The following is a 7,868-nucleotide window of genomic DNA, read 5'->3' on the forward strand; positions in this document are numbered from 1 at the left end:
AAAAGGGGGTTTGTAAGCGAGGATCCCTTTAAAACAAACATTCTGGCAGTGAAATACAACAACTCTATACCCTATAATCACATAAAAAGTACCATCCAGGCTGTGCACGCCATATAATATCTTCCTTTGTCTGGAAATTTGGTTTTGCACTACCAATAGTGAGTGACATCACCAGATTCCTGCAAGAGTGTCAAGATATCGGTCACCCCAAAAACGGCAATTCAGCAAAACACATCTGAACTCATAAAAACATGATTCAGATTTGGCGGCTGTAAAATTTGACACTGACGTTGAAAACGATTTCTTTTTTACTTCAATGTAACTTAATGTATACAGCTCCTTTGCAGACGTATGTGTCTCCATGGTACACACAACAAACAAGCTTTATGAATCTTGACATGATCTTCTCCCCCTATTTCTGGTTATTGTAAATTTTGTAAGAAAGGGATGGGTGCAAGAGAGTATGACTGGTGGATCCGACTACCCATATGGTTTCTTTGTTGTCTGTTGCCATGGAGATACATTGCCAAAATCTATGTAATATCCAGAATGTGTGAATGGGGCCATAATGTTTAAAGCGATTATCCAGGCTTATGATATTGATAAGCTATGCTTATATCAAAAGGGTCCAATTTAAAACATTTTGCTACACAAAAAAAACCAAAAACCTAAATACATGGAAATATGAAATTCTTGTATTTTTAAAACTTTTTAATTTATTTCTTTGGTATTAAACATGAAAAATACTATGCAAACTTTGTATTCCCGAGAACAGTGACCTGTAAAAACTAAGCCCAGAATAAATTGGTACAATTGTGGGGGTTTTTACAATTTAACCACATTCTGCGTGTTTTTTTTTTCTTGCTTCATAGTACAGAATAGTAAACGGTGCCTTTCTAAAATACAATTTGTTATGCAAAAAATTAGTTCTCGTACTGTATATACTCGAGTATAAGCCAAATTTTTCAGCCCTGTTTTTGTGCTGAAAAAGCCCCCCTCGGCTTATACTCGAGTCAGCAAGAAAAAAATTATTATTTTTTTTTTATATAGGAGGAAGGGTCTATGACCAGCCGCAACATCAATGTATAGAATCTCCCATAAAACAGTGCAAAAAAAAAGAAGATTTATAAAAAAAAAATTTAAAAATAAAAGTTGTAAATCCCTCCTCTCCCTAGAATACATACAAAAGTAGAAAATGACTGTGACACACATACACATTAGGTATCCCTGTGTCTGACAGTGCCCGGTCTACTGAATATAGGGGATCTGCAGTGCTCCTGTTCCGTCAGGAAGGGGTTAATAGGAGCACTGCAGATCCCCTATATTCAGCCAGGCTGAATTCCAAGTGGGGGAAAAAACCCAGTCCTCAAGCTCAGGGAAGGGGCAGACAGACAACCAATATACCCCCTCCCCTTTACCAGCACCCAGCAACTACTGCACCCAAAACGTCCGACCATTTTAATTTTTGAAATTTTCCAGTAGCTGCTGCATTTCCCCCCCTCGGCTTATACTCGAGTCAATAAGTTTTCCCAGTTTTTTGTGGTAAAATTAGGGGGCTCGGCTTATACTCGGGGAGGCTTATACTCGAGTATATACGGTAAGTTATGGCTCTTAAAATATGGGAAGAAAGCTGAAAACGCAACAACCAAAATTGACGCGATCCTTAAAGGGCTAGAGTATCTTTTTAACGGGGTTGTCCAGGAATTGGAGGTCAGGAGAGTCGTAAAATAAAAACATAAAGTGTACTCACCTGTCCCCGGAGCTCCGTTGTCTATCGCCAGTGTTCGTTCAGTGACTGGATGCCAGAAGTCTTAAGCCTCCATTGGGAAGAAACTGGTGGCTTATGTGAGTGATGTCACCTCTTCAGGGACCATGGAGGTCTTGATTGGACTCATGTAAGGCCCGATTCACATCTGCGTTTGGGTTTCCATTCGGAGAGTCTGCTTGGGGAAACCTATCCGCATAAAAAAGAGGTCACCTAAGGAGACCCGCGGAACCCATAGACTATAATAGGGTCTGTGTGGTTTCCTCACAAAACATGTGGAGAGAAAAGTGCAGGATTTTACTATCTACATATTTCATGCGGATAGGTGAACAGAGTGGCCCGAACACAGATGTGAAACGGGCCTCAGGCTGAGGACTTCCAAACGGACACCAACATCAGGACAAAGATCACTGGGGACAGTTGAATACGTTTTTTTTACACCTCCCCTGGATTCCACAAGGGTAGATCCAATTCCTGGACAACCCTGTTAAGGAGATACTCTAGTCACTCTAAAGGATAAATTCACACGGGGTTTTTCGGTCCAGAACCTAAGGCGGAGGCCACCTCAGGTTCCAGACCAAAATACGGGTAGCCGCGACTGAATGCCGGTGCACTGCATCAGCATCCAATCGTGCACTCTGCTTCGGATTAGGCCCGATGAATGGAGAAGGGAGTGTCTTCAGGCCGTTTCGCCTCGCGAAACTGACCAGCTCCCATTAATTTCAATGGGAGCCGTCTTTTTGGTCAGGAGGCGGATACGTCCTCAAAATCCTGACCAAAAAACCCAGTGTGAACTTACCCTTAGTCACTCTTAAGTCAATGAAATGCCTTGCCTAACATGATGTGCTCACAGTCTTTAATACATGGTATATCTCCTGGATGGACTCGGACTGGGCTGGGATTGACAAGGCCTCAGATTGCCCCTGATCCTTCTTCTATCTCTCACATGTTGCTGGGGGAATTGCTGGAGTAAAGTGTGTTTGCAGTTCCAGATGCCCTCTAATGCACACTTTCCATATTGATTGGACATCTAACATGGACATGATTTTGATTTATGGCTACTGTATCCTTACACCTTGGTGTTTGGAATTTGCAGGATTTATAGCCTTGGCGTGCCATCTTTCTTCCATGTATTTATTATCTATTCGATAGCTGAGTGAAAAAACTCACTTTGATGCTGTGAAGTTTGAGCGCGACCATTTGTTTCATCCTATACAATCAAAATGGGCGAGTTACTTGATCTTTAATGGTCCTGTGGTATCCGATGGGACTGAGATGTTCTTCGTACCTATAGGAAGCTGTGACCTTGAATAATAACTCCTGGGTGTTGAGATCTCCGAGGTTATCACTTCCAGGGATGATCAATTTACTGTTCACTGTGTGAGATACAAGAGTAAAAGAGTAATCACGTCTTACACCGCTGCAGAGAGGGACTGCGGGCCTGCGACTTAAAGGGATACTACTGGAATTATTTTCCTCTAGGTTTTAATCTACTCCCTTTAAAATGTAGCCAAACAGTATGGTAAAAATATGCACTTACAATGGTCAAAGCTGCTATTTTCTTTATTTTGCGGGGTCTGTGCAATGTAAGGATACATTGTTTTTGGCACAGATAGTGCTACCTGCTTGTCTCTTTCTGCAAATAATGCTAAATTCGTACCACCTCTGAGTCTCTCCCTGTTAATAATATAGCGATAAATGGCATCCCCATTTTATACTATGTAGCTATAGATAGTACTGCAACCCTTACTCTTTTGCAAAGTATGTATGCACAGAAAGTGCTGCCTCCTTGTTTCTTCTTATAAATAATCGGGGTACCGATAGTGTATTTAAATATGGCAGCCATCATAACCACCAGGTCTCTGCTGCAATATACAGCAGAGACCCTGCATTAATGCCCACAATCTGCTTGCAGGATACCTATAAAAGTAAGAAATGACTGTGAAACACATACACATTAGGTATCCCTGTGTCCAAAAACGCTCAGTCTACAAACTTATAAAAAGATATATAAAACGATTTTTCCCGGACAGTATAACAAATGGTACAATTATAAAGAACAAATTGTCCCACAAGCATTAAGTCCTCATAGAAAAGTTATGGGATTTGGAAGGAGGAGAGTCAAATATCAAAAAACTAACTGTACCTTCATAAGAAGCTTTTTGTGTTCCCTGTTTCTTCATATGCAAATAGTGTACACAGATAGGTCTGCCTCTCTATAACTAAATGGTGAAGGTACAGGACATATTGCCTTTGGTGGTGGCACAGTTAATACTGCTTTCCTGTCTCTTCTTGTAAATGTTGTATGCAAATCTGTCAGTCTCCACACACCTATATGGTGGTCTCTCCCCAAGGAGTGACAATATCCCCTTAACCCTGTCTAAGCCTCTCACCTCTACCAGGTTATAGTCCTCTCTACATCGAGCTGACGAGATGCAAGTACATCGAAACGGCCATCCTTGATTGAGAGACTATACCTGGTAATAATCCCAGCGTCATTGCAAAACAAAGGCCTCTTGGAAGGTCGAGCATGATGCTTAAAGGGAGCAAACCTTTATTGGGTTATTTTACTGAAATTCTGTCTTCCTAACTACATCAGGGAAGACAGGCTTGCACATTCCAGTGAGCGCCCTCTATTGGTTTGCAACACTGAGGCAGCATTACATCATGGAAGACAGATTTGCATATTCTTCCCATGGTCCCTTGAGAAGTGGAGTGCTAAAGGCTTAATAAGTCTCCACACACCTATATGGTGGTCTTTCCCCAAGGAGTGACAATATCCCCTTAACCCTGTAAATGTTGTAGGCACAGATAGTACTGACACCCTGTCTCTCCCTATACCTAAGACAGTACAGATTGTACTGCCTCCCAATCTTTCCTGTATGATGCAGGTACAGCTTGTACTGCCTCCCTGTCTCTCCTTATATATGATGCAGACACAGATTGTACTGCCTCCCTGTCTTTTCTGTAAGATGCAGGTACAGATAGTATTGCCTCCCTGTCTCTCCTTATATATGATGCAGACACAGATTGTACTGCCTCCCAATCTTTCCTATATGATGCAGGTACAGATTGTACTGCCTCCCTGTCTCTCCTTATATATGATGCAGGCACAGATTGTACTGCCTCCCTGTCTCTCCTTATATATGATGCAGGCACAGATTGTACTGCCTCCCTGTCTTTCCTGTATGATGCAGGTACAGATTGTACTGATGCCCTGTCTTCCCTATATGATGCAGGTACAGATTGTACTGAGTCCCTGTTTCAATGCAAATTTTGTAGACAGAGATATTATTAATGTAAATTGTAGTAATGAAAATCTTTAATTCAAAGAATGATTCACTGACTATGGTAACGTAGTGAGCATGCTCTGTGCTGTGTTCATAAGTAATTACACAAGGAAAGGGAGGGGGAGATGAGCTCATCCATGCATAAACCATGCATATCTTACCCTTATATAAATAATGATCTAATTCCACAACTAGTTCAGTCAGGAAACTGATTTTATTGACTTCTATGGGAATGTATTGAGCATGCTCTGTGATGTGTTCAGAGGATACTGTACTGGCAAATAGAGGTGAGTTCACCCATACATAAAACCATCTATGTATTACCCTTATAAAATAATGATCTACAAGTGGTTCAACCATGAAACTGACATTACTGACTTTTATGGGAATGTAGTGAGCATGCTCTGTGAAGTGTACAGAGGTTACTGTACAGTAAAATAGAGAAGATGAGCTCACCCATACATAATATCATATATGCCTTGCCCTTATATAAGTAATGATATAAGTCCACAACTAGTTCAGTCAGTAAACTGATCTTTTTTTTTTTTACTTCTATTGGGATGGAGTGAGCATGCTTTGTGATTTGTACAGAGTTTACTGTACAGTAAAAGGGAAGAGGAGATGACCTCACTCATACGTAAAGCCATATACATCTTACCCTTATAAGAATAATGATCTAAGACCACAACTGGCTCAGTCAGAATCTGACTTTACTTTAGTGACTTCTATGGAAATGTAGTGAGCATGCTCTGTGATGTGTACAGAGATTACAGAACTGGGAGGAAATGTGCCATCATCCATATATAAGCTATGCCATATATATTTACCACCTGGCACAATTCAATATCTGTGTCCGTATAGGTATCACTAAGGGGGTGTCTCAGCAGAGACAGAGATATCTCAATAACTAAAAACTGGTGATAGGTAACCTATCTATCTGTGGGCTGGATTGATACGCTGGGATCTGATGATAGACTGCCTAATGATTAAGGATGTGGACTCGTTTGAACATTTCATAATTCTATCCCTTTTTCTATATTCTAATTATATTGTTTCATGTTGTATGACTGTTACATAATAAAATCACTTATTTGCCAAACATAAGTTCCTTTAGTGGCCCCATATTCTAAAAGCCATATTTCCTGGACCCCCATCACCAAGACAAGACATTAGCACCTCAACGATCAAATCGCGATGTGATGGGGGTAAAAAACACAAGATACCCTTTAGATGCCAACATCATTATGGATGGTGGATTCTAAGGGATTAAATGGGCGAAAACTGTTTTCATCAATTGCAGCCATTACAGGAGGATGTCAGCTATGTGATAACGGGTTCCCGCTGACAAGACTAAGGCCCCACCTAACGAAGGACAGCAAAAAAAGTCTTGGAAAAAAATGTGGCGGAAACGCGTTGAGTATTTTTACGCAGCATTTTCCCTTGCGATTTCTGTGCCTGAGTTTCTGCCCTTATTATATCTATATAATACAGTATATATACTATCCCCGGAGTCCTTTAGACGACCAGTCCCTTATACCAGTATTTATCATCATTATATTCCCCATGAGCTAGGTCGCCGGCTGTCCTCGGAGCCTCGCCCGCTCACGTCGCTCCATTCATTATTATGCTGTCTATTAAATTATAGGAGAGGTTGTAGTCGCACTAAAAAGGAAACAATGAAGTAGTGGCTATATATAGCCGGCCGCGCTGTCCACTAGATCCAACGTGATTTAGAAGGTTAGGAAACATTCTCCTTCCAGTTCTGTACTGAATTTATTGAACAAAAATAGGAAATGGAGTCATTTCTAGTCTAACCTTCCCTGAAGGTGATATATCTATAACATTATAATGTCTAATAGAACGCCAAGAAGTAGCAGAGCTGAATTTGTAATAAGTATCCCACTTAGACCCCCTATAAAAGAAGCAGCTTCTCTAGCGCCACCTATGGTTGTATTTGGGTGATCGTGATGCTTAACCACTGTGAAAGTCAGACATATTTAATTCGTGGGGTGTCTGTTTTCACCGATCTTTCATAGACGCGAATCTGTTGTGTGAGCCGTGAAAATGGGTAAAAATAGGACATGTCCTATTTTTTTGACAACCCGTTGACTGTCAAAAAATGTGACTAACCCCATTGAAATCAATTAATTTTAATGGGTGATGGCCTCAAAAAATGTTCGTCACATAGCCATTTATCACATTTGTGTGAATAGAACCTAAGTCAACGATGGATACATAAAAGGACCTTGAAACATGACCAGGGATATTAGATAAACCACACCCTGGTTTGGTTAGTAGTGTCAGGTGTAGCTAATATAACCAGACATGCTTTAAGACTCTTTTAGACTAAGGGTAAGTTCACATGGAGATTTTTGGTCAGGATTTTGAGGCCGTATCCGCCTCAAAATCCTGACCAAAATGATGGTACAACTTGCATTCTGCAATTTCCAAAAACACAACAGTTTTGGAAATTGCAGTGTTTCCGTTACAGGTGTGGATAGAATTTGCTAGAATCCCATCCACTTTGCAGGGACTGTAAAATGCAGCATTTTTACCCCAGCGTTTACGCCAAATGGGGGCTTCAGTCTAAAGGGTTAAAGGGAGTAACATTGATAATCTATCCCCTTAGGCTGGTGCTGGGTGTTGGATTCACACCAGTGTTGGCTTTCCGCATGGGGATTCCGTTCTCCTCTCCGCTTGGGCGAAACCGAATGGAAACTAGGTGGACCCCATTATAGTCTATGGAGTCCGCAAGTTTCCGCGGATAACTGCTTTTTTATGCAGATTAGGACTCTGTTCAGGGGTCCTCAAGC

The sequence above is a fragment of the Leptodactylus fuscus genome, chromosome 3 (assembly GCF_031893055.1).
Source record: "Leptodactylus fuscus isolate aLepFus1 chromosome 3, aLepFus1.hap2, whole genome shotgun sequence".
Lineage (NCBI taxonomy): Eukaryota > Metazoa > Chordata > Amphibia > Anura > Leptodactylidae > Leptodactylus > Leptodactylus fuscus.